This window comes from Coturnix japonica, chromosome 4 (genome assembly GCF_054131305.1).
Source record: "Coturnix japonica strain WE chromosome 4, WE-NBRP24, whole genome shotgun sequence".
In the NCBI taxonomy this organism is placed as follows: Eukaryota; Metazoa; Chordata; class Aves; order Galliformes; family Phasianidae; genus Coturnix; species Coturnix japonica.
This window is the reverse complement of record NC_140666.1, coordinates 81,516,284-81,544,158: the sequence shown is the minus strand read 5'-3', so window position 1 is coordinate 81,544,158 and position 27,875 is coordinate 81,516,284. Positions and strand designations below refer to the sequence as shown.

The 27,875-nt window shown below is 39.4% G+C and overlaps 1 protein-coding gene across 12 annotated transcripts in view; it reads left to right on the top strand.

Annotated features, from left to right (window-relative positions):
- The window catches only part of AFAP1 (actin filament associated protein 1), a 107,785-nt gene that overhangs the window by 16,124 nt on the left and 63,786 nt on the right, over window positions 1-27,875 (top strand). For 3 of the 12 annotated variants that reach the window (XM_085547404.1, XM_085547403.1, XM_015862713.3), the window contains exon 2: window positions 1,757-1,845. The exons of the other annotated variants lie outside the window; for them this stretch is intronic. The gene's annotated coding sequence lies outside the window, so the exon portion shown is untranslated. The remainder of the gene's footprint in view (window positions 1-1,756; window positions 1,846-27,875) is intronic. 12 annotated transcript variants of the gene reach the window in all.

Below are 27,875 nucleotides of genomic sequence, written 5' to 3'. Positions count from 1 at the left end.
ACCTGAAGATAAGTATTAGAAGGGAAAATAAACAATCTCCCTCAAGTAAAACAAGAAATCTTAGACTGTTTAATTCTCATAGAGATGTTCAGAATTAACTTTGCATGCAAGTGTTCTTTGCATGGTTGCTTTGTAGCCTTTAAAAGCCCAGGGCTGCATTGTTATCAGAGCAGCTGATGCATTCCACAGAGATGCAGGATAACACTTGTGTTTGGTATACACAGCCCCAGGGAGGAGAAAGCTAAACGTGAGCCTTCTTGCTGCTATTGCTTTCATTTGAAAATAATTATAATATCTAGGCAATTGGTGACCTTGCCTCCAGTAATTTCAGCAGTTTGCAGTGCCTCGGTGTAATTCATGTATAAGGATGCATACACAAAAACTTTGCATGTCTTTTTAATCAATACCAATTTTTGCCTTCTGGTGTTTTGCTACAACAGAGTCAATGCAGCCCAAAATTTCTATCTCCAAGTCTTGTATGCTCCAAGAATTTGTGTATGTTTGCTTCCGTAGTCCTCTGCTGCATAATAAAAGCATCCTTATCCATGCTTACACACAGCTGCTGAGTCCAACATATAAACAAATAAAAGCCCACAGGAATAAGATCAGTGCTTGAGAAGTGGTTCTCTGAGGACTTTGGGGTGAACTGCAGCCTTCCTGCCATATCCCAGAGTGCCTGGCTGATGAAATGGGGATGTTTTCTCCCACCGTTCGCATCCTGGTAGTTGTGTATCTACCCCCAACAACATGAAGATAGTCACGTATGTACAAACATATGCACATATATTTAGGAATAAACCATCTGTAGAGGTCCCTTCCAACATTAACCATTGTGTGATAACTGTACTGGAGGCTGTGGTTTCACTATAGTTTTAAATCTAAATGTAGGCTATGCCTAAAAGAGAGAACTCAAGTGTTCTTCCCACAGGCATGTGGAAAGCTGGGTCTCTGTCCTGGAAATGAGGGACCAGAGTGATCAGTCCCTCTCAGCAGGAGTCCAGCCATAGGTTAACATAAAGCTATTATAAAACCACAACTTGCTGGGAAGACAGAGAGTAGAAATAATCATCTTATTTGAAATACAAACATATTTGCACACTTCTACTCTTGCAGACTGTGCTGAGAGGCACATCTCAGTATCTCAGAAAGCTACTCTGTTTTCTCAGTGCAATAAAGGAGGCATTGGCAGCTGGTTTTATGCTTAAGATCTGGCGTGAGCTAAGAACTGAAAGAAGTGCAGCTAAGAAATAGTTAAGCTGAAAGCACCTGTATGTTTCTTGGAAATGAGTGATTCACAAATTTTGAATTTAAATTCTCGATAATGTCGTAATTACCCTTTTCTCACTTTTCTGACTATTATTTGGATACTGTTACACTTAAATTCTAAATAACTGCTCTCTCCTTGACAAGCATCAGACAGGTTCCTCCAGAAATTGATTTCTTCCTACTTAAACAGCACTCTGCATAATCAGATATAAATCATTAATGAGAAACACTTATTTTCTGTGAAAATGATATTGCATCGTGAAGGTAAGGAGAAGAGGGTCTTAGGAAAAGGTCTGTTATTTGAAGTTTTGTGTAGGGTTCTTTATAGGTAAACTTTACTTGATTAAGAACTATGGCATACCCTTCATGACGATCTGGCGTTAGTACTACCTGTGCATGGCTAAACTACTTGTGGTGCACTGCTGAAGTGCTGCAGCATATAAATTCTGACCAGAATTGGTAACCATTTGCATTAATGTGACTATTTCAGCCACAGTGGCTCGTCTGTTGAAATAAGACCTGGTGCTGCTTCCAAGTGTGGGGAAGAGAGGGAATGGTATTCTTGACAGCTGTGCCAAGGTATGTTCAAGCCCTGAGAGATCCATGTTGTTCTTTTGATTGGAGCTGATTTTGAATGGCATGTAGAGTATCCCATCCTGTAAATATTCTGCTTCATTCTTCTCCTGCTAGAACCTCTGAACAATTCAGGACAGACTGAAAGGAGCCTGTGCTTATTATCTCCATGCCACAATTGGGCCTTGTGCTGTGTCCAGTTACTTGCAACCTACTAATTTATAATATTAGTAAATAAATGTTTCCTCTTCATAATCTTATTTATTATGAGTAGATAAGGTCAAATGGGCTTTTTTGGGTATATATTGTCAGTTAATACTTCTGACAGATGCAGGCTGCTCCTCTGATTAAAATGATTAAACACTATCAGGAGGTAATAGATTATGCACTGTTCTTCCCACCTCCCTGCACTGACCCCATTACTCCTCAAACATTCCATAGGCAGAAGCACAGCAAGGATCCATGACAAAAGTCCAGACTCAATTTGTATCGTCTGTTTTACCGTACAACCCTATATCATTCCATTATTGTTCTTCTCATAAAAGTGACTTTTATAACATAGAGAAGTTAGCAGACCTCCGAACTCTCTAGTGAGAATTAGTCTGTCAACCTGGAGCAAAGGCAGAATTTAAGAGTTTTTCAACAGTTTAAGTCAGTGGTTTCATTTTGTTTTGTTTTGTTACTCGTAGCAAAAATCAAACAGCTGTATGCTCTGTAAGATGTGATGGTCACATCTTGGCCAAGTGTGAAGAAGATCTTGTGTCATGCTATTGCCGAAAAGCCACACAAATATTTTACTAAGAGTGCCATCTGGAAGAGTTGTGAAATGTTGTCCCTGCTCCAAACAACCCAGAGGTGGTCTCAGGAGGGGCAATGTGTAATATGGAGGGTGCCATATGTAGGGAGTAAAGTGGATGGATTTTAACAACAGGAATAGTCAAAGGCCTGGAAAATGCAACCTGTGAGAGACCAGCAATGGGATTTCAGATGTTTAGCTAAGAGAAAAATGAGGAGAGATGTGACACGATCTTCAAATATGTTAAGGCTGCTACAAAGGGAAAGGGAATGTGTTCCCCCTGTGTGTTGTGGATTGGACCAGAAAAATTGAGCTTAAACCACAGCAAAGGAGATTGATATCACATGTTAGAAACACAGTAACAGTGAGCGTTTGGACTAGATTTACAGTGGAGGCCAAAGGTTAGACAGACATCGATCAGCAATGAGATGGGTATAGCTGAGCTCACCTTGGATGAGAATGATGAACGAGATCACTCTTTCAATGTTTCATTTAGCTACATCCTTTGACTGAGCAAGAACTATTTATGTTGTGTGTGTTCCCATATTTTCCTAACCCTCTCCCACCCTGATTCTTCCTCTGTCTTGTAGTAATGTCTTTCCTCAGGCTAACACTTAGTGATGTTTTGAAAAGTAAACACTGTAAAGAACATTTTTCATGAGGATTGCTTGGTTTTCCTGTCTGCCCTCCTCTGACAATGACCTGACAGCTTCTGTTTCTCCTTGAGTAAGATGGTAATGCAGTACTGGGCAGAAACTGGAGCTGGTGTCCACTTATTTCAGCTTCTAGTGGTTGGCACTTCTCATTCCCTGACAAGATCACTTAGTTGGTATCAATCTGTCATGCTTATCCCTATGAAACAGGTCCTCTGAGGGATGTTGTTGCAGGAGACAGTGTGGTGTGGAAGTCAAAGCCTGATATTTTAGGAGGAAAATATGTAACTGAGTCCAAATGAATGAACGTTGAAGAGGCTGTGGCCTAGGGGCATCTCATTCTGCTGTACTGGGGTGCCCTTGCTCCCTCTTGAGTCTGTTGTCTCAGTTTGCTTCCTGTTACTGCTGCTGCTTTGGAAGCAGCTTTAGTAGAAAAGAAAGGTTTTATTTGAACTGTTGTGGAAATATCACTTCTAAGAAAACAGTCAGTGAATGTCCAGATTTCTCTTCCTTTTGCTCTTCCAACCATCTTGTTAGAATACAGCATCAGTATCTGTGTTTTCTCCCCTCTGATGTAACTTCAAAACTTTCAGCAACTTTTAAGTTTCAATTTCTTTTGGCAGACTTCAGTTCTCCATGTTAGGCCCACGCACTTGTATAAACAGAACTGGCTTCAAGCTGCATTAAATATAATCACTTAACTGCAAAAACACAAAACAGATAAAATGACTAAGATTATGATTCCACTTCTTACAAAGTTTTAGGGCCAAAAAACAGTGGTTTGGAGTAGCAGTCACACCCTGCTCACAAAGTCTTGCATTTTTTCCCTATTGTCATCCTTCTCTTTGCTAGAAGTGCATGAAGGCTGTTTTTCCTTCTCTAAAAGTCACATAAATAGATTCTGCCTAAATTGTGTCTTAAATGTACGGACACATGACAACAGGAAATATAAAGCAAGCCCTGAAATATGACACTGCCACTCCTTAGGGAGAGGAATCCTGAATATTGAGTGAAATCCTAGCATTCCTTGTGCTTCTGCCTAGAAGCAACGTGATGAGTGGCAAGCATTAAAAACTAGAAATGGCGTGTAAGGGATGTAGTCAGCAATAGCACTCAGAGTTCATTTGCTTTACACTGATGTTTGACAGTAAATGTTTGTTCTGTGGGATGAGTGAAATAAGAAAGACAAAAACTAAAATAATTCTGTAAATCAGTGTGGTGACAAAAAGCAAACAAACAAACACAAGTGTAAGCGATGGGGCAGAAGAGGCCACAATTTTGATTTTTAAAGGAGCTTTGGATGTTTCCTAGGGATGCTTCTCTTCTATGTAGTTCTGTGAACTGAGTCATTTTAGTCTTCATTTGAAAGTTTAAAAATTACCCCAAAGAAGAAAAAAAGCAAGACAAAAAGATCCACACTCACAAGAAAACCCAGCTATGCTCTTTGAAAACTGACACTAAAAGCATGGAAATGTTTTTCCTTACAAATGAGGACAAAACAGCTTCATTGCTCCCTCAGCACTGCCCAAACTTGAACTTATTAAAAGAACTGCTTCCTGAAGTTCAGAAAACCCAGCTGTGCATTACATGAGCATCACAAGCTGTAACTTGCTTTGTATCTGCCTATTTAATTTCAGCTTTTAGCTTAGACAAAAAGAAAAGTTGCTGTGCCAAATGGTAATATTAAGTATTGTGTTACCTCCTATTTAGTTGAAGTTCTGGGGCTGCTTAGGCTCCAGAAGTACTGATGGACACATTTGAGTTGCTGCTTCAGAGTGCAGGCATTGCTGCACCACTTACCCAGATGTGAACTTGTCTTGAGTGCTTCCCAAACACTTTAAATGCTCTGACCTGAATTTAGTGCTGCTTTCAGTACTTACAAGCAAGTCTGTAAAAGCAGATAAGCTTACAGCTGAGTGAAGCATTGATTTGCACTGCTTTTCCTGCCATATCCCAGAAAGCTGGAGGCTAAGCTATGGAAGAATAGTTACATATTTTTCTGCATTTCCATACTTTTCTGTATTTATCTGAAAGGACGTGGCATATCTGTAGAAATGCGCTCCCAGAAGCTCCTTCAAAACCCACTTAGAAAGGCGTGGGGTGTCTTATACCTGGTGGGCAGGTATACCCCACACCTGAACTGTGTTAGCCTATCTGGCAGTAAATCAGATCTTCTTGCAGAAAAAGGCATGTTGTAGCAGATATCTAAGAGTTTTGTGGTATTTACTGCTCACTTGGTTGATTATAAGGAAGGTATTTACTGAACAGCTTCTGTTTAAACTGTAAAACTCACAGAAACTCTCATAAAAATGTTCTGAATAAGAATTGAAGAGTACTTTAGGGGCTTTCCAGTGTGTTCATGCAACCTGAGTATCAATTCATTTGTAAGTTGCGTTAGTATTTCCTTAAAGGATAAAAATATTCCAGATTTCTTGGTAATATAGTTGAATATTGGAGTATTCCAGGGGATTGTTTTCCCTGTAATCTAATTTACTCTGCTCATGAAGAGGAAAGTGTGTGGTTGTTATTACTAGAGAAAGTACACACTTTTATTGATGGCACTGCTTTAGTTTACTTGGTTTTGGAAGACATGGATTTACTTATGGAAAATCCAGATGCAGATGATTAGATGAAAGGGAAAACTACCAAAAACAATAGGATGAATCTAAATCTGTGGAGCCACTATAATGTATCTGCATATCTGGATTGCTATTCTTTCATAATGAGTAACAGCACCCGGAAACCCTTTAACATATGTTGCATTCACAGTGAATCAACCCACGGTTTTACTCATATCCTTTTTATACTTTCATAAAACAAAATTTGGATCTGGTTCCAGCAATTTGGAGAAGTTTTATGGCAACTGAGTCAAAGAATTTGGCATGTTTTGCAGGTTGGAAGGCCACTGGAATGCTTTGTAAAAGCTCTGCTAATGTCTTAGTAATAATGAGGTAACGGTAATAAATTGTGTTGCAAAAATACGGTTCTTTTCAATTTTTATTTTAATATTTAGAGGCTATTCATACTGCAAAAGATTCCTGCATTTTTTGTTCTCTTCTCTTGAGGGAAGATTTCTTACTTTATCTGGTATTTGAATGGAGGTGGATGTTTTGATTTGATGCGTAATGCCTGAACTGTTTTGTTCATGTCTTTGTTCAGCAAAGGTTTTCTAGAAATAATCACAAAATCTGTGGCTTTCTTAGTTGTTAATAAGTAAATAAAAAAATAAATCATAAGCCTATGTTGGTTTTCTAATTCCAAAACTTTTGGGTATAGGTTTAAAATAAGGGTAAAGAAGGTGTGCAATGCTTATACTGACCTCGGTGGAAATTATGGAAATACGGTAATGTCAAAAAAGTCTCACCATACCTCCTTAAATATATAAAACGTGGATGTGAACAACCATGTCCAAACATTTAATGTGGCCTACGTGATTTTGGTAGAAATAACGGGATGTTTTTTCTATTCAGTTTTCTCTTTACCTTTCTTCATGTGTGTGTGTTTTTTGGCTGTAGGCATTAATGATTCCTGACAAGCAGAATCAGTCACTGGTTGTGTGCTTTTCCAGAAGTGCTGACATGAAAAATGAAAAAACAGAAATGCAAGAGGACAAAGAACTGATCTTTTGCTGCTGCTGTATTGTGCTTAGGCCTTTTGGAATACAGCTGTATCTACTCATAGAGGGGAGTAGAGCAAGGAGTAAATCCATCAATGTTAACAAACTTAGGTGTGTTTGAAGTTGGTATGTTAGAAGTGTTAGTTTATTTATTCCATGATGTCAGCTGATTATGCATATTAGGATCTATTTGTGAGAAGCTGTTCTGTAATTTCGTATCTGTAATGCTTATATTATCAGTAAGTTGGGGCTTTAAAAAGTGAAGAATGGCTTCAAGTGGCACATTGGCAGTCTGAGCACTTCTGTCACTTGAATCAGAGGACTGCCACACATTGTAACACTTGTGAAAATAAGGTGGCTATGTCTTAATATTTTCAGATATATTAAATAATATAAACATAGGCTGTACTGGAAGACCATGAGGAACCTGAGACTAAAATGCTGAAATCTGAATATCAAGCCTTCCCTACATGATCATTGAGTTCCGGAGTTACAGAGGAGTAAGTTTTGGAAAACAGCCATATGGCAGCATTATTCCACCTTTCTATCAACTTAAGCAGAGCTGGAATTGACCCGAACTTTCTCCTTGTACTGACACCAAAGGCTTCCTCTGAGCTAGTCATGAAGAAACTACCAATTTTTAGTTCTGTTAGGCGATGAAATCACCTGTGTCTTGTCTTCAGGTGTTGCCTCCTTGTTATCTGCTGTCTCCGTATAAGTATGCCACCAAGACATGGGCCACATCTCTTCTGGGTTTCATATACTTTCCTGAATACTACCAGAATAAAAAAATACTTGATGCGTTCTGGTGTGCGGACCAGACTTCTACTTAGTCTGGGCAGGGCAGTTCATAAGCAGCCAATGTGCATAAATGTGACTGAAGATGAGGAGCGAGTTCCCTTTTTTTGCTGCTTGGCATTAACAGTTCTTTAGAGAAAACAAATGTTTGTTCAGCATATTTGTATTTTGCCAGAAAATGTTAAGTCCTTTATTCCAGTTGTGATGCTAGGTGATTAATTTACCACTTTTTTTACCCTTTTCTGTTTCTTCAGCAGTGTTTCATTTCTGTGAGCATGCTTATTTGCAGGATAGAAAGCACATTATCACTGGAGCATTAAGAAGGGAGTAGCTCCAATAATAGCAACAGACTTTCGTAAATTAGAAACAAAGAAGCAGAATAAAAAGCTGACTTAGACTAACCTTTTAGTGTTTAAAGAAAGCTGTATTTACCTCAAGGCCTGTCATTTAAAATACATAATAATAGATCATCATACAGTTCCCTCTTTGTTTTTGTTATATTTTTAGTTTTGATTACTCTCTTTTTGGTGCCATATAATCTAAAGTCATTTTAACTAGCACTCACATCATAAACAATCTCTGCAGGTTCTGTGTTCTTGCAGTTCATATTTACCAAATACTGGTTCTTTTGTTAAAACAGTTTTGGTTTACCCATAAATTATTTACGTGTATCAAAACAGAATGCGAAGCTTGTGTACTTTTTCAGTAGATGCTCAGGAATGAGAAGGGGATGTTGGACCACACAACTGCCCTCTGAAGCTGTTCTAATTATTCTATATTAAAACTTAATGAATATCTTTTTTGGATGACCATCAAATCTTTCATGCACTCTTAGGATTTGAAATTTGAGTCAGGCGTGTCATTAGAAAGATTATAATCCAAATTTGGAATATAATTAGAATTTCGTGTGTATTTGACCTCACGGCAATTCTTCTAAACTTTTAGAATATTCTTTAAATCAGTAAATCTATTACTGAGTTCAGGTGGTTGCCAGCTAAATAATTTCTGCCAGCTTAGCTAAGATTTATTCCTGTTTTCTCTCTGAATGCAAAGATGAGTATTCATTTAATGCCCATTTGTAGGGACTCAGTAATTGGATACGTTGGATCATTCATCTTTAGGTTTTTAATTGAAACCCAGGCAACCTCAAAGCCATTGATATCACTGAGGCTGTTTGTAGCTATTGTGAAATGAGCTGGAAGTCTCATCCAGATATTAATAGGCATCTGTAGTAAAGCCATTTTGCTGCACCCCATTTTAGAAAATGAATTTCATTTTCATTAAATGCATAGATAACACAATAATGTATCTTCCTAGAATGCAAGAAGCTTTTTTCACCTAGATTTTGTTCTCCAAATCACATTTTAGGTCTGAAAGTGGAGCATCCTCAGGAGTTTTCCATTATCTTGTCGTGCTATTCCTGCTGGGCTTTCAAAAAGAAAGCTTCAGTTTTTAGGACTGAGATAAATTTTGTGCACAGTAAAATAACCCTCACTGTAATTACCGATTCCGTACCTGAATGTAACCTTGAGATGAATATAACCTTGGCTCAGAATGAAAAGGATGTACAAACTGATACACTTAACACTAAGTATGGAAGAAAAATGAAATTAGGTGTGGGGAAACCAACCTGAGTATCTAGTCTTGAAAGTAGCAGTATAGAACTACAAGAACCTGACTTCATTTCAGCCCGTTTTCTTGGGCTGCTCCACTGGGAGCATGTCTTGTTGCTAGTGAATCAGCAGAGACAGCAGATAAGCTGAATGCAAGTTACTGTCTGGGTCATAGTTTATTTGTTTATTGTTTTGTCTTTCACTGAGTTCTATGAAATCGTTTTCTAATGTGAGGATGCTTTCCAAGAGCACTGTGTTTCTGTGCTTCCTTATGAATTCTGCACCAATTAATGAGCCTTATTGCTGCCTTTTGGCTTAGGACAGGCTGCAACCTTATCTCTCTTTGAAAAACATTTATTGTGTTTGCAAAACCTTCTTGTTGGATGCTGATAGTGAGATCAGCTTCCTCATACACAAGTGTGGACACCATCCAGATCCCTGTGGAGTTTACTATCCAAACATCCACTCAGCAGAAAAATCTTCGTTAGCTCTGTTTCATCCCTGTTTCCTACTCCTTTATTTATTTTGACACTGGGGAATAATATACTCTGCTCATGAAAACCTCTACAGTTGGATTTAGGTATATAAAAGCAGGTAGACTGTAATTTTAACAAACCTTTAGGTAGTAGCCTGGTGTGGGTGCACACATTCAGGTGCATATAGGAGCCATCAACTTCACCATGGCAGCAAGTGGAATGGCAGCATGGAGCTGACTCCCAGCAGTACAAGGTTTCCCACTTTGTAACATCACATTCCTGTTAAACAAGGAGTTGAGGAGTTGTTAGACCCTTCAGTGTAAGACAATTGTATATAAACACATAGATCATAGCAGAGGGTCCTTCAGAGCTTCAGAATGATTTGATTTCAGCCTCATAGCCTGTTCTGCTAGAGGATGAAAGTACAGCATAGGAAGTTCCGCACAAATGTGAGGAAGAACTTCTTTACAGTGAGGGTGATGGAGCACTGGAACAGGCTGCCCAGGGAGGTGGTGGAGTCTCCTTCTCTGGAGATATTTAAGATCCGCCTGGACGCCTTCCTGTGTGACATGGTGTAGGGAGCCTGCTTTGGCAGGGGGGTTGGACTCGATGATCTCTAGAGGTCCCTTCCAACCCCTACAATTCTGTGATTCTGTGTGATTCTGATTCTGTGATGCTAAGGGTTAGATGAACATTTCCTCAGCAGGACTTTTCTATCAAGATGAGGAGCAGGTTATCTTCTCCACTTCCCAACCCATATTTCATAGAATCATAGTATCATAGAATATCCTGAGTTGGAAAAGACCCACAACAATCACGGAGTTCAACCCCCTGGCTACACACAGAACCATCCAAAATCCAAACACTGCATTTGAGGGCAGTGCTCAAATGCTCCTCGAACTCAGGGAACTTGAGGCTGTGCCCACTGCCCTCTGGTGCAGACCCTTTCCCTGACCCCCAGCTGCCCCTCCCCTGGCACAGCTCCATGCAGTTCCCTTGGGCCCTGTCACTGAGAGCAGAGCTCAGTGCTGCCCTTCTGCTCTTGGCTGAGCAAACCAAGGGACTTCAACCGTTCCTCACACCTTGCCCTCTATTTTCACATGCTGTTATTTTAATATGTGGTTTGATGCTTTCTGAGGTATACTTTTTTATGCTTTAGCGTTTGCTTTTCCCTTCTCTCCCTGAAAGCATTGGAAATTCTCACACCAAGATTACAACATGCCAGATGCAAAAAGGAAGGATTACAGAGAGTGGCGAGAGGTCACCAGTACAACACCAGACACATAATGGCAGGCCACTGGGGCTGCCCATGGTGTCAGAACATCAAATCCCACCAAGCTGAGCTACTGAGACAGTCAGAAGTTTTCCTCATTCATAATTCATACTCCAGGGTTATTTCTCCATGCCCTTAAGGTACAAGAACACTTTATTTCACCTCAGAATGATTAGTATTAAATATTAGAAAAAGATGCTTTGGAAACATACCACATACGTTACTTGCAAATATCTGCTTCTTGGCAGCTTCAGTCATTTGAAGAGATCTTTTATTTAGTTTTTTAAAAATAAAAGTGTTTTTTTTTCAATAAATAAACATTCACACATTATTACTCACATCCAGGAGGAAGCGTGACTTCAGGAAAAATGAACTTTCTGCTCAAGCAGCCTCCAGTAAGACTCCGGAAGAATGAGTATTACAAGAGTCAGATTCATTAAGTGCAAATTAAAATAATCTGTCATAAGATAAAGTGCGTTTTGCCTCTCAACTTTTGTTCTGAAGCAGAAATTAATTGTTCTTCAAGATAAAGTGCTTGAAGGTTTTTGCAACTTTGCGCTACCTTCCTGATTGTAGTGTTTATATTAAATTGAAGTTTATTTTATATTTTTGGAGGGAAAAAAAAAAAAAAAGCTTTTTTTTTGCATTACTTTTGGTTGCTTTGTGCCACTTTAACAGCAATATTACACTGGAATAGGCTCCCCAGGGATGTGGTTGAGTCACCGTCTCTGGATGCGTTTAAGATCCGTTTGGATGTGATGCTCAGAGATATGATTTAGCAGAGGGTTGTTAGGGTACTATGGTTAGGCTGTGGTTGGACTTGATGATTTTCAAGGTCTTTTCCAACCTGGATAACTTTATGATTCTATGATTCTTTTCAAATGTCAATTAAGTTTTAGTATTTAAACATCTTTGGATAGTTCTGGAAATAGATTGATACTGAAGTCTGCATGTTTACATCACTGTTTATCTTTTTTTTTAAACGAATCACCTTGATTCATTTTGAAATTCCCCAAAAGGTCAAAGTTCTCAGCACAGTCGAGAAATGACCCTTAATAAAAGTTAAAATATCGTTATATATTACTGTGTTTGGAAACCAGAGCATATCCACTTAATCATAAACACAGTGCATGAAGTCTGACACAAGTAATCTGCCAAATGCTTTGTAGGGGTTGGTGCCAGTTAGGAAGATAATCTAATTCCCTCCATTCCCAGAGCTGGGCTGCATCCAGTGGATGGTTTTTTCTTTGGGTTGTATTTCTTATAAGCTAATTTGGAGCATTCTTGCCTTTGACTTGGAACATTTTCTAAACAGAGCTATTGATTTGGACATGCTATATTAGTGCCAATACCGTAGTGTAATAATTTTATATGGTTTTAAAAAATTCCCATTACTTGAGAGACGATTATAATAAAAGATATGATCCTAGAAAAGCTTCGTGTGCTTTCAGTCATGAGGAAAACGTTGCTTTGATTTTAATTTGCACTTAATGAATCTGAAGAAGCTATAGCAAAACACAAAGTTAACCTGAATCATCTTCCTATGACGCTTTATCTATAAAGGCAATCACTTGCTGTACCACCTTCAGTGTAATTGTGGGCTACTGGAAAGGTGTGGAGATTCTCTGACTCCACTGTCTGTTCTGGATTTCTGGCCTTTCTCCTGTGTGAAGACTTAGACTGAGTAGTTGCAGATTCCTTCAATTCAATGAAATAAAAAGGGTTTATTTTCCTTAAATAAGAGCTAACTCATCCTGCAGCTGCGCAATTATTACTTCTGGTGCATTCATCACAAATCCATCGAAGTTGCTGGGAAAGCAATCCAGTCAAGTGCTGATATCTTCAAGACTGCTGACTTTAATTTTACAGAGACTCTGCAGCTACTGAATTTCCGCTATCTTCTTGTTGTGCTTGTGTGTGTCTTACTCTAAAGTCAAGAATGCAATCTCTCAATAGTCAGGTTTAATCACAGAACACATGTATATTTACAAAACTGCATTCTTCCAATATTTATTCAATAGTACCACCCTGAATTTCATTTGATAACTTACAAAGGATGAGAGAGCTAAATTCTGTGCCAGAAGCAGTTCAGCTGGCCACTGTTAATTTAAAAGAATGTTTTGCTAAAACAGAGATAGAGAAAATTATGAGCTGTCTTCATGGAACAGATTTCTAAGTTTTTATTAAATATTTCCTGCTAACAGTTTTATATTAAGGCTACTGCTTGTTGGAAAATACTGGTCTGATCCTGGTACCAGCTGGATCTCCTGAGGTCATCCGATGCTGGTGATCGAGCTGGAGCAGGACAAAACTCCCCCTTTTACCATCCAAGTGTAGGATTAATGGCATGGGACTTCATACTCCAGGAAAAAGATGCAGTCTTTCTCTGCTGGTCCAACAATGCTCAGCTAAGGGAGTAGGTAGTGCTTGGTACTAAAGGCTCATTCCCATTTTCTCTTAGTCCTTCTGGCTGAAAACTTCTGCAAGAGTCTTTTACAAGGTTCAGTCCTTCCACCCAGTGCCAAAGACTGTCCACAGGCCAAAAATGTCCCTTTAAATTAAACAAGGGACACATCTAATTTGTTAATCAGTTCTTCTCTCTACCATCTGTGGCTGTAAAAAAAGATCACATGGCATTAATTGTCCTGAACTTCAAATGACATTTAAATCGGCATTTTTTTGTGACTATAATGGCAAATGTGTTTGTTTGTTTGTCTTATGCCCAGTTTAACTGACTGCCAGTGCCTGCACTGTGAACTACACACTGACATCCACAAAAATTGCCAAAATACATATTACAAAATACGTGTTACTAAAAATGCATTCTCTGCTTCCTTACTGATATTTAGTATTTCTAAATCTTACATGACAATTTTGTATCATCTTAAACAAACATTCTTTTTTTTTTTCTTTTTTTTTTCTTATTTTTTTCTTTTTTTCCAGTTTTTTAATCTCCTTGCTCCTTAATTATTAAGATAATTAAATAGGGGCACACCGCTGTCCTTTGTTTCATCATTATCATTATACTTTTGCCTTTTCTAGAAGAAATAGTCTATGTTTTTGTTTTTTCTCTGAATCATTTCTACCTGGTCTTTTATGCATTTTAATAATCTGTGTGTGCATTCTGTTTGCAGCATGTAGTGTTGTGCAATACATTGTTTTTTCTGATCCATTAGAAATCCACTTTGTTTCTGCATATAGTATGTTAAGTAGATAGGTTCACTACTGACTCTGACCTTGCTCCATCCTGCTGTTCCTCAAAGTGTTGCCAAGTGGAGGAGCAGGAGGAAAGTGAGCCATGGCAAAGCCCTACCTACACTGCTTAGTGACACCCCAGCACCTCCTGATATGCACTACAGTGCCACTCCTGTCTCAACTTTCTGTCATTTCCATCATATAATCATAGAATGATGTTCTATGATGTGTAGGGCTTTGCCATGGCTCACTTTCCTCCTGCTCCTCTACTTGGCAACACTTTGAGGAACAGCAGGATGGAGCAAGGTTGGAGTCAGTAGTTCTACAGAGCTGATGAGGATGGGCATTTTGTGCTTGCCCATGGAAAGATATTGAGAACAACCTTTATTAGGTGTATCAGACAAGCCTCCAGTTAAGGCCTATATGTTAGTGCAGATCAAAGAACAGCTTTTCAGATCTGCTTTATATGCTTCTTTCCAATTTTCCCATTTAATGACAGCATTTTTAGGTTTTCTGTCATCTGTGTTACTTGATATTTTTTTTCTCTGGCTTGTTTTTATTCAAAGTTCTCAGGTTACTTAGCTTCATACTGTTTACTTGTAATTGGAAAAGCTTGAAGATACATATTTACTTGTTCACTAGGCGAAACGTTGCTGTTCCTTAGACCACCTAGAAGATTAAACCTTCCCAGGGTACCTATGACCTCTCCTGAGTGAGTTACTGAAAGGAACATGTTGTAATGGGATAAATAGCAACCACTTTTCTTCTAATTCAGGGAAAGTTAGAAATGACTGAACAAGTAACATACATTTGACTGCCTGCTGGCAGACCTTTGAGATCTGGTTAGCCATGTTTACAGCAGTTCTTTTCCTACTGCCGTAATGTTGTATCTGCATGGTTGAAAAGTCATTAACTACAAGCTTGAAAATGCAATAAACCTGATGTTGCTTTTGTACGTGTGGTTTTAAAAACCGTAGTATAGTAATGTCTAACTCTAATGTAGTGCCTTTCTTTAGTAGATATCAAGGCTCAAAACAAAATGAATTAAAATGGCTATCTTTATTTCCAATGAAGGGGGACCCAGAAGATAGAGAGGAGATTCCACTTACTTCAGAGCATCTCATGGGTCCATGAAGAGCCATCACTGGTTCATCAGAGGACTGGTTTACTGAGTCCTCTGATGTCTTCAGTCCCCCATTTTCTTGGTAAAGCTAAAGTGTAGGGATGTAGCACTTCATTTGCTTACTTCTGTACATTCTGTATATGCAGCAACTTGGATTGTTTCTTCTCTAAGCAGGATTTTGAAAAGTGACTGAAGCCCCATTGTTTGTATAAAGAATGTGGATTGTCTAATCTCTGCCTAAAGAAAGCACTTACGCTTGGGGTTGTCCTCAACTACAAATCAGAATATATATAGCTTGCAACATAATCTCTGACAAAATGTTGTTTTCCAGACTTGAGATGTTTTCTGAAAAATGTCATTTGATTGTGCTAATTGCCAAAGAATGATGTTTTCAAGGCATCGTTACTGAACCTAAAGCTCATGACAGGAGCTCAGTGAACCCTGTTCTCTTCACTTTTAATTTGAAGCTCTGTTGACAGCATTGCTCCATTGATCAGCTGCACGGATCATTGAACCGTGGCCTCATGGAGCACACTTTGGGTAACTGCCACCAGAGCTCAACAGAGTGACATTAGCTCATGATTTGCTACACTTAAGCAGTGCTCCCAAAGGACCAGAGTACTGGGCTGAGTTTTCAGAGATCTGAATTCATTTCTGTATTTGCCATTTATTTTTGTAGTGGTCTCAGGCAATTGCTTTTCACCACAGTCACCTAGCTCTTTCTTTTTCCTGAAGGAAAGATAGAGGTAAAAGGAGTGATGAGGACATTGGAGTAACTGCATTCTTCAGGTTCCACTGAGCTGTCTGAAGCTACACTTCTGTGCCTCACCATTTTGGAAAGTGGAGATATTAACACTCCAATTTGAAACTTGTGAATCTGGGGGGCTTAATAAATATTCAGTACTTTGAAGAATAAGTGCATAAGAATTTTCCAAATAATAATTGCAACTTGTGGCTTTTATTTAGAACCCCTTCCATCCTTCCTCCATCAGTATTTTAAAAAATAGTTGTGTCTGTGCTACAGAACTGAGGGAATTGCTTGAAGTTTTGTCATTAACAAAATTATGTTAGTCAGCATTAGTTGTGCTTGTGATTTGCTTGTATATGATGATGATTTTCACTTCTTGTTTGACTTTTCCACATTGCTGTTTCATAGAATCATAGAATAATTAAGGTTGGAAAAGTCCACTAAAATCACCTAGTCCAACCATTAACCCATCATTGCCATGCTCACTAAACCATGTTCCTCAGTTCCACATCTGAAGGGATGGTGACTCCACCACCTTCCTGGGCAGTCTGTTCCAATCACCACTCTTCCTAAGAAGAAATTTTTGCTTATATCCAACCTGAGCTTCCCTTGATGCAACTTGAGGCCATCACATCTTGTCGTATCAATGTTACCTGGGAAAAGAGTCCAACCTCCACCTCAGCACAATCTCCTTTCAGGTAGTTGTAGAGAATGATAAAGTCTCAAAGGTTTCAGACCTGTAGGCTGAACCAGTAGCAGTGGGATACAGCTTCACTGTAACCTGTGGAATAATTTAAGTACCATCATTTGTGAGAGAACTATGCTAGCCACATGTGACGTGCATGCTGGCACATGTAGCAGTCAGAGGGGGGGAAGTGTACTGGCGTGGCTGAGCATTTCTTTTTTTCTGAAACATTTATTCTTTCTCAGCATGGGAGGGTAAAAAGTGAAATCTAAGTAGTTTTAATTAATCCATGCTGCAAATGATGACTGGCTTGGCTTGAAATCCTATCCACTTCCTCACTACTTCTGGACGTAGGTGAGCAATTCGTCTGCAGAATAGCGCAAGCCAGGAACGTAGTTCTGGGGGCTGTGATGGTTGTCCCAGGCTGAGCTTCCTGGACTCAGCACAGTATCAAGAAACAGAGCATCTCTCTGAGCCCGCTCCTCCTGCCTGGCAGCAGCACGGCAGCCTCCTGCTCCATGTCTGCCTAATCCGGTGAGGAGCCTTGGGGCTGTGCGCTGCCAAGACGCCTGTCAGCGTCTGACTTCTCGCCAGCGTTGTGAGGCGGTTTGGCATTGGAGAGTGGGGAGAGGCTGGAAATGAGAAAATTGTGAATGCTTACATGGTTCTGCCATCAGCATCGTCATTACTATTATTTATTAGTGGCTGCACATCTGGGTGAGCTGTGCTGCAGTGTGCATAGAGGCAGGTCCTGCAGGCTGGGCCTGCCCTGATCCACAGGGCTGCAGCCTAGGGGAGCATTGCAGGGAATCTGCCAAGGAGGTCATTAAGGACCATAAATATTAAAAATATTAACAGCATACTAGGAAGTGTTTTGTCTAATTTCCTAGTTCAAATATCTAATATATATATTATTTGTTGTTGTGTTTTTATAAAGTGAAAATTTATCACTTAAAAAAAAAATCCTTAAGGTCTTCCCACTGCATTCTGATTGCGTGACTTAGAACCAGTTATAAAAACCAGAGAGACAAATGTAGCCAATGTTGTCAAAAATTGATAAAGTTAGTCAGATAATGTGAGAGGGCCACAGTGTGATTTGGATTTGTGGATGTGCTAATTGGCTGGAGATTATCTCAGCAAACATTGGTGCTGTGAGAACTTTGCCTTTAATTGGAATGGTTTGGCAGAATCTGTTTGGTTCTGAAATTTTATTTGATGAACCAATTTTACACACTCTACATGGATACATTTGCATAATAGGATGCCACAGCACAGAAATGATGATGTCACTGAGTTTGTTGATCTGGAGAGTTGCAGAACATTCTGTTTTCCCCTTCTGCTGCTGGTAATCCCAAGAGGGAATGGCAGCTACCTCTGCTGTAGGATGTGCATAAAATGCTCCTTCATGCTGTGCAGACGGGGCACCAGCTGTGTTGTGTGTCTTGTTCATCCCTGTGAAATGGTGGGACACTGAACAATGACCACGTGATTCTTTCTCCACTATTGCCTGTCACAGAATCAAAGAATGGCTGTGGATTAGCAGGAACCTTAATGATCATCTAATTTCAGCTCCCCTGCTATGGGCAGGGTTGCAGCCTGCTTCCCAGGGCTGCCCCAGCCAACCTGGCCTTGAATGCCTCCAGGGATGGGGCATCCACAGCATCTCTGGGCAACCTGCACCAGTGCCTCACCACCCTGATACTGAGGAATTTCTTTCTAACATCTAATCCAAATCTCCCTTCTTCTAGTTTAAAGTTATTCCCCCTTGTCCTATCACTATCAGGTTATATTAAAAGTTGTTTTCTCTCCTGCTTATAAGCTCCTTTTAAGTACTGAAAGGCCACAATGATATCTCCTCAGAGCATTACCTTCTCCAGAGACTGAACAGGCCGCCCCTTAGAGGTAGTCCAGCCCTCTGATCATCTTCATGGCCTCCTCTGGATGCACTCCTTAATTTGGGACTGCAGCCCCATGTTGCTCCACAGGGCACTAGTGGATGTAGTTGCCTCATGTCCCAGCTATAAACCAGAGGCAGTGCTGCTCTGCATCCCAAATGGGTGCTAGGGAAATGTGGTACTCAGTGGGTCCGTGGTACCTTGTAAAACATCAAGTACTTTCAAAACGTTATAAGTGTTCTTCCTCCTCTACTCGCTTGAAAAAAAAATTGAATGCTTTTTTTAGAATCTGCTGATTTGTTTCTTGATTTGGCTGTCAGTCAGCTTTCATCAGTTTGCCATCTGGAATGAAAGCAGAAGCTAATTTTGTCTTTGGATGCATTTTGAGAAAAACCGTGGGAAGGTGTAAAGGGGGAAGAAATGGCCTAATAATGAGAAAGGAGATTAAATCAGCATATAAAAAACTGCTACCACAAATGCATGTTTGCATCTTTCCTATAAGAAAATCATTATGCCGAGATAAATCTTGTTTTTCTTGAAGGAACACTGTTAAGGTGTGCTGGACAACCGCTCTCTCTATTTCTTCTCTTGCTGTAGGACAGCCTGGCTTTTTTGAAATGCCTATCTACCTTGTGTTCCAAAACAGAGGATTATTTAAATAGCATCCATTTTACCGCTGGCCTTTTCTGCCTTTTGCCTGTTGTCTGCCATTGGTTTCCTGATGGGACTGATGGAGATCATTTCTCATTATCTTACTGCTAATGTGTATGCATATCATGTACTTCAGCAAATAGAGAAACAGAAGTGGAAAGAGCTAGGACACAATGGATCAGTTTATCTCTCACTATATTGTGTTTTGCATCTAATTCATTATAACCATGGTGCTCTAAGTATATCTTGTGTAAAAAATTGATTACCAACTTTCTTTTTAGAATAATCTTTTTTTGCCGTATACATTTCTAGTCATAAGAAGAGGCTGTGAATGACAAGTACATGTTGTTGTACATGCAAAAACATTTTAACAAGAGGCTTTTAAAAACAGTTGTTTTGCTAATGTTTCTACAAGCAGTTTCTAATGTGTCTTACGTAGGGAAGAATGTACCAGATTTCTGAGTTTTTCTCCTGAAATTTCTGTAATGATTTTTTCAATGAAACCAGGATGTTACAATTTATATTTAGGAAATACCTCTCTGAGACTTTCTTCAGATTAAAGGCTGCACAACTGGGAGTTGTATGAGTGTGCTAAGCTCAACTTAGCTCAACTGACTTTTATGACAATATATGCTAAATTCTTCTCATGTATTCCCTTTTCTTCCATGAAGTGCAAATCAGAAGCAAATAGGAAACTATTAGGAATAAATGAACATTATAAAACACAATTTTAGTTGTTTCCACACTGTCCAAGACTGATCAATAGGCCTTAGGAGTCAGGCTGGGAGTTGTTATTTGCGCAAGCAACACTAGCCCTGCATTTTCCATATCTTTGCTTGTGAAACTCTTTTCTACATTCTTTCAAGAGATTTACATTTTATTCATTTGCTTTTTAATGATGCTTAGTGTACATAGGGGAAGAAGTGGGAGAAAAGGAGCAAAGGGTAGGAGGCAGAAGATTCAGTCCAGTTTGTTTCAGAGTGTGTGTGCGGATGCAGATGAAGCATTTTGATCAATATGGAAGAAGGAGCTTGTCAAATCAGATGCCATTGTCTCCCCGTTTGAGTTGCAAAAAGAGCTGTATGCATAGGCTAATAATTATCTGTAGTGCTAAGGAAGACAGATGCAGCGTTTAGCTCCTGATTCAAGCCTCAGCAGTATTAATTTTCAAGTGAGCAGCAGCAGAAGCAGATGGCGAGATGAGGGAAGCATTCAAATGTTGGCCATCAATGGCTTTTTTTTAATCTTTGCGTTATGGAAGTGGCTGGTGCCGTCTGATTACTGCCCTGGCTGAACCAGCTGCTCCTTGCCCAGCCCATTGGCCGGCATGAGGCTTGCTGCTTGTGCTCAGATGCAACGGGAGAACTTTAGATAGGGATCAGCACATTTTTGATAGCACCAATCCAACAGATGCAGCACTCTGTGGTTTCATAGTTAGGCTTTATGTTTGGGAAAAACAATGCACATAAAACCAAGAAAATATGCAAGCTTGCTCTAAACTGAAATCCTTGCTGTTTTTGTGTATTTTTTTTTTTTTTCTTGGGGGAGGGTGGTGGTTTTTGCCTTCGAGATCTCAGCAGGAGGATATTTGGCAGTGCATCTTCTTTGTTGCTTATGAATACAGAAAGAACCAGGAAGTACCTTTACAAATATTGTTAAACGAGCTGTTCTGGAGCATAGCCAGGTATGCATGGCAAGAGCTAGATGGCTCACCCAGCTCTTGATGAAGCTCACATTGGTCAGGATGTGCCCTCAGCTGTGACAAAAGTGCACTGAGATGTGGAGACATGAGCCTCCTGCCCATAGAATGGGTATTCCCTGCCTGAGTGATGCTGATGAAGTCTTGCCAGAAGTAGCTGCATTATTTGAATAGAGGGGATTGCTCTGGGTTCAATGGCCAGTTTTTATCTTCTTGGTATCCATCACTCATCTGATAGCAGCATGCAGTCATGAGAAAAATATGCTGAGAATATGTATAAAGAGTGTGGTGTTTTTTTCCCTCTTGTGTATAAATATGGAGACATTAAGCACTGTAGCAGTGAGCAGCTGGTGTTGCTTGGTTCTATGACAGGCCAATTTACAAATGGCAGGTTGTCTCTTTAACCTTAAAAAATGTGCCCAGTGATGAGCTGATGGGTTGCAGTTGTCCTAGAATGATTTTTTGCCCTGGTCATGCGTTGGCTTCATTATCTATATTTTGCTTCTGGTAATGCTAGCATTTGGGACAAACACCCTCAGAGCTTTGAAATGCCTTTTTCCCCAGAAGAATAATTCATTTTCTGATGTCCCAGCTGTGCGTGGGGTGGACACAGTGGCTGGGCTGGGGCTGTGCATCACTGTGGACCTATTCCTATGCATTCATTCCTACATCCTGCTGCTTTTGGCAAGGTGAACGCATCCAACTGTTTGTGTACTTAGCTCCTGTTGCACAGAAGTGAAATGACTGCTTTTCAGCTGTTAATAACTAAAACACAGATTTTTTTTTTTTTTTCTCTGCACTCATCCTGTTGTTGAAGTTTGTGGGAACCAGTCAGAAGAATAGGGACTTTTTTTTTTTACCATGGGAAACTGTGTGCAAGGTCTGGCCTAAAGGTAGATAAAGAAACCAGATGCGTGACGAGACACGACCCAGCCACTCGGTGAGGGAGAATGTAAGGATTATTGTTGCAGGGGACTGCTGAAAGAAAGAGGGATTTCATGGGAGCGAGGAGGCTGCTTGGCAGGGAGAAGGGAAGCTAAGCTGATCCAGACATATGGGGCAACATAACCAGATGCAGAAGGAATGGATAAGAAGGAGAAAGCAACAAAGGGGAGCGAAATACACAGAGGTCAATTTTGCCTAAGACCTATATGTAAGTTAGTCTACCAAACTCCGTATTATAGAGGGGACAAGAGACACAGGGAGTGTGATCACACCTTTCTAGGAGGCATGCCAGGAGCAGCCTGAGAAAGGTACTGGAAGTGATTGCGTAGTGTCTGTTAAACATACACTTACTGTTTTCACAATAAATTCAAAGTACATCTGTAATTAAAATGAAATCTCCAGAGCACACAAGTATTAGGTGCTTCTAATCACAGTGAATCAGGTTGAGCATTACTGAAACCAAGAGAACCACACCACATAAGGATCCAGTTTTTAATCAAGTGTTTATCTTTCTTCATATATATATATATATATATATATATATATAAAATTTATTTTATTTTTCTTAATTTGTAAAGGGATTAGCTCACTTAGTGATTTCATTTGGCAAACATAGGAAATAAATGATACAAATATTGATTAATGTTTATTCAGTTTGGTGAGTGAAGTACAGTTTTAAGTCCAAGTTTTGTACACAGACAAATCACATATAAAGCCAAGAGTACCTAAATAAATTTGTAAGAATATATCTTTTTTTTTTTTTTTTTTTTCTCAGGCAAAGATTCCATCTAGAATATTATACTATGAGAAACATCCCAGCAAACAGAACTAAGAGTGCTGTAGACCACTTCAGTGTCTGACCTAGCACCTCATCCATCTGCTCACACAGCTCATCACAAGTTTTCAGAGTAACTGATGCGAGTGTGGGAAAGATGGAGTTCTCTTTAACGGATTGTGCAGTATTCAGGCTTTAATGTCCCAGGGATCTGACTGAGGGCATTTAAGTCTTACACGAAACTTTGTTAATTTCAGTCACCTGGGCCATCTTATAGAGATCCTCTCAGTGCAGTCAGTAACTAAAACAAAATACCACTTTGGGATCTTTAAAGGAATTTCTGGTTTTAATCTTATGTCATGACTTTGCAAAAGTCCTTTGAAATCTTATGGTCTGAAACTTTGTTTCTTGCTTTGCTTGGTCAGTGCTACAGACAAAATATACCATGTATCAGCACTCAGATTATTGAAAGTATATAACTTTACAATTAATTGCAGTGGTACAGTAGTGCTCGCATTAGAGTTGCAGGCTCTAAATCCATACATAAAAATTATTTCAGCGCATTTGTGATCCTTTCCCTGCAGCATGCTCTCATGTGCCTCAGGCTCTGTCACAATAATATCATTTGTCAAAGTTTGTCAGTTTTTGTCTAGGAAGTGAGCCTTGCATGCATACAGCTGCTTTTCTTTAAAACTACCATAATCACCTTCAGGCATTTTCTTAGATTATTTAATAGAGGATGTGTTTCTGTAACTTTTCAAAGCTACTTGTATGTGTTTGTGATAAAATAGCATTTCGATTTCTAGCACAATCCTTAGCTCAAATGGCAAAACTGCTGACTTAACTGAGCCAGCTTGTCACAGGTGCATTCTTTAGAACCTCTTTTTTAGTAGTTATTTTACAATGCACTTTTCTGACTTCTAATTTTCTTCTCTCTAGGGAAATGAGAGATATTGTAACTTTGTTTCTTGGAAGTACATTTTCATAGGTCTGTTTGTTTTTATGTGTACTTGCTAAACTTACCTGCCTTTATCTGCGGATCAGTTTATCTGCTCCTTTGGAGCACAGTCTCTGCCCAAGCCCAAGGCACCCAAACCAAATCCAGGCTCCCAGTTCTCAGTGTGGCAATCAGCACTATTGGGCTTCATGGGGAATGCTGGACTGGTCTCACTGGGTGTGCTGTATGGCATGGAGGAACTAAGAGGAATAATTCAGTTCTGGTTTTCTGAGCTTGGCTTGAGCTTGAACTTGGAGGCTGAGAGAAGAAACTAGAAATAGAAAAGGTGTACAAGTTTTTGCAATACCAGCTTTTCAGTTTTGCATTTTCCTATCACTTAATTTACTTCTCATTCTGTATACAAGTAATGCCTCCATCTCGACACAACACGCTGACATAGGAAACCTACAGTACCCAGCAATCGTCTACCCATTCTACCATTTCTATAGATTTTTTCTTTCTTTTAAATGAAGACTTCCTTTTTTTTCCCCCATGAATCTCCATCTATGAATCTTGAATTTCAAAGCTACCTCAAGCTCTAATATATATCTTGTTTTCTGTTGACAGTGATCTATTTCTCATGTAATGAAATTATCCAAAATAAGATTCAACAGTGAAGGAGGGACTTTTCTTGTGGCACTGGTGGAAGGTTAGGTGTTTCCCACATGAAGTGTTAGCTCAGCTCATGCCATTCTATTCTCTACCAGAGCAAAACATGTGCTTGTTTTTTTCTTACACAAATACAAAAGTGGGGATTTCTGGATCTTTTCTTATAAAATACAGTATTATCTCATTTCTGGCTTCGAGTTAACTGCAAACTGGCAGCCTCTAGGAGCAGATTTACAGAGTGCAAACTACTCTTGCATTGTACAGCAGGTATGGCTGACGTAATCATATTCAAGACTTTTCAAACAAATTTTTGTTCAATATTTGATGTGTATGACAATAATTGTAATGATGAAAAAGGGATATAACAAGTGCAACTTTGCAGTTGCAACCTACCATTGCCATTTTTGTATTTCTCTATTATTGTTTTACACTTCTGGTTTTATTTTTATTCCATTAACTTCATTAATTTACTGTCTCACATTTCTGATGGATATGCAATCCAGCCGAATCCAGATTTTGGATCCATAACTTTGAAAGAAATTCTAATCTACAGACAGATTTGTGCACAGCTGAAGTCTTAACTGTTGTGGTTGCTTATCGCTTGTGGTTTGGAGTGATGAAGGAGTTGAACTAATGCAGGAGCCAGCAAGCAACACCTGGAATGACTTGTGCGGGTGAGATGATGTTGCCTGATACATTTGCAGATTATTAAATGGAAAAAAAATCTCACTTTTCTTCCCTCATAGGGTAGTGAGGGTCTGAAAAGGAAACTAAAACTGAATGTTCACTGTGAGCACAGATGCTGGAGGGTGAGACCCTTGCCTGGGCTGCTGAGCATGCAGGAGGAGTAAAATCCACGCTCTTTTGCTTTACAGAGTTTATTTTGAGAACAAAAGGAACCTTGTGTGCAAAATATACCTTCAGAGAAAGCAACTTGTTAAAGTCTGCTGTAAGTTTCTGTAGCTAATTGTCAGCATTTTTTTTTATTATTTTTTGGGTGGGCCTAACATACTTTGAATTCGATGTGGATAATTAATACTTAAATAAATGCCTGTAATACTAAATTCTTTCTATTTTCTTGTGGGTCTATGAAATGGCTTAGAAGCAGGCATTCCTCTCCAAAGTCTGTGGCAGTGCTTAAACACTGGTCTGGACTTTAAAAAAATAAACTCTTTATCCATCTGCCTCAGCTAATGGATTATACTCCTGCATTGCTGTCACTCAATGCATGACTCTAGCTGTTTGAGTAGGATTTTTGGCAGCTTGTTTCTTGTCCAAACATTCCTTAATGCTTTCCCACCTCTTGTTTTATCATCCAAGTACTGTAACAGCAGCATGTGGAGCTCTGATAACTTTTTTGGAAAGATCGTTTTGTAAAAGCCAATTCCTTGGAAATTGAAGCAGAAGGAAGAAAGAAAAGGAGGAATACGTGTGGGTTGTGGCTGAAATGATCCCTTGACGCTCATTGAGGTTGATCATAAATATGTATGAGACAGGAGGAGTTTTTAGTGGTTGTGCATTGCATCTCTTGCCCCAAGCTGTCTGGAATAAGAGTGACAGTCTGTAAAGGTCCAGAGTTTAAACAATAGATCACTGTATGAGTTTTTAGAGATTCTCAAATATAATTGTTGTTGTTAAAACATCCTGTTGACAATCGTTGTGTATGTTTTGCTTGCTTCTTAATTATTCTTCATCTATAAGGCTTCATCTGCTATGTAGGGTTCACTTTTTTCCATGCCCTTTTGCCATTTCTTCCTTGAAGTACCATCCACTGGCAAAATGATGATCTCTGCTGTATAGAGCAGGGTTCTAGAATATTTAACAGAGTATATCAAACCTCATATACTACCAGAGAGCAACAAAGAAGGGATTCTGCAACCAGGACAAACTGTCCTAGTGAAAAGTCTTTTCTTATCACACTTCCTCCCCCCATTTCTGTCTCACAGAGTTCCCTTTTCAGAAGGAATTGGTTTTTAACAAAAAAGCCAGCTGTGAGGAGCAGGAACTGAGGGCTGAGATGCAATGAAAGGATGTCCTCAGTAGCAAGAGGCAAACTAGGAACTATAGTGTTGTTTGTCCTATGGTTTAGAATCATCCCAGTTTAATCTGTTTGCTTTCTCTCTTTGATAGTGAAGCAAAGATGTTGGATCCTCTAAATCTTTCTTTCCTAACATCTGAGATTTTACAGTCAATACAGAATATAAGAAACCATATTTCCCTTTTCACAAGTACTGTATTAATTATCTATAAATCGTTTATCTGATATCTCTGTAATTACCCTTTCCTTTACAGAAAGCATTGTCTTATCGTAAGGATATAACAAGTCTCAGGGTTAAGACACATTTTGTATCCTGTCCAGACTTCATGTGTGATCTTGGGCTAATAGAATATAATCATGTAGTTTCTGACTTTGTTCATCTGAAAAATACCAGGAATTCAGTCAATTCTTCATCTCTCATAGGCTTTGCCTCCCAGCCATCTCAGTAACCCTCACTCAGCTTTGTCAATGTCTCTTTTGTACCAGCGGGGCCAGAAGTGGGCACAGTTTTCCATATGTGGTCTCACCAGTGTTGCTTAGAGGGGAAGGATCACTCCCCTCCAGTTCTTGGCTTTATTCTTGCTAACACAGCCCAGCATGTGGCCCTTGGCTTCACTGGCAAACCACTGACTAGTGCTTTAGTCGTCCACCAGAAGCCACAAAGACATCTCTAAAGCTGCTTTTCAGCCAGGTGGCTGCCATCCCAAACTGTTGCTTGGGCTGATTCTGGGCCATTGCTCAATTACAAGTGTTTTCTAGCATTTTTTTCCAGGCTGCTGAAGTCCATTTCATTGAAAACCCTACCCTGCGGTTTATCATATATTCCCCAGGTCTGCAGTTGTCCATGACCTTGATGGTGTCATAATTTTTAATCATTCTGCCAGACAGCCATCAACAGCTTTGTCTTTGTTGTGAGTAATGAATTGTCCCAATGCATCGTGCTGCTAACAGATCTTGAAGGCTTCCATTTTTAAGTGGCGCAAACGTACATGCATCGAAATTGTCCTATGTGATGTAAGTTAGAGAACATCTTTTTCATGTACTGCAAAACTACTGTTGGAATAGATATGCGCTTCATTTAAGGTAGCATTGCAATAAATGCTCGTGAAACAGTGTTAAGGCTGTGACATCTGAAAACCTCTTACTGGTGACCAGATACAGTGTGTACATTGTCTGTGTGTGTTCATGTCTGAGCGTGCTTGGATGGAGCTATGTTTGGATTGAAGCTCACCTATTTTTGGTATCTTATTTTCATATATAGCTTGAAGATTGATCTTAAGATGATCCATAAATCTGATCAATTTAGTTTCAGTAATTTAAGTGGGATTCTTTTCCCCCTAATCAAAACAGAACTCAAAAGAGGGACATAGGCTTTTGGATTTCCTGCAAGATGTGCTTTTTAGTAAATACAAGTCTATACTAACAGAGGACTAGATAGATGGAATTCTCTG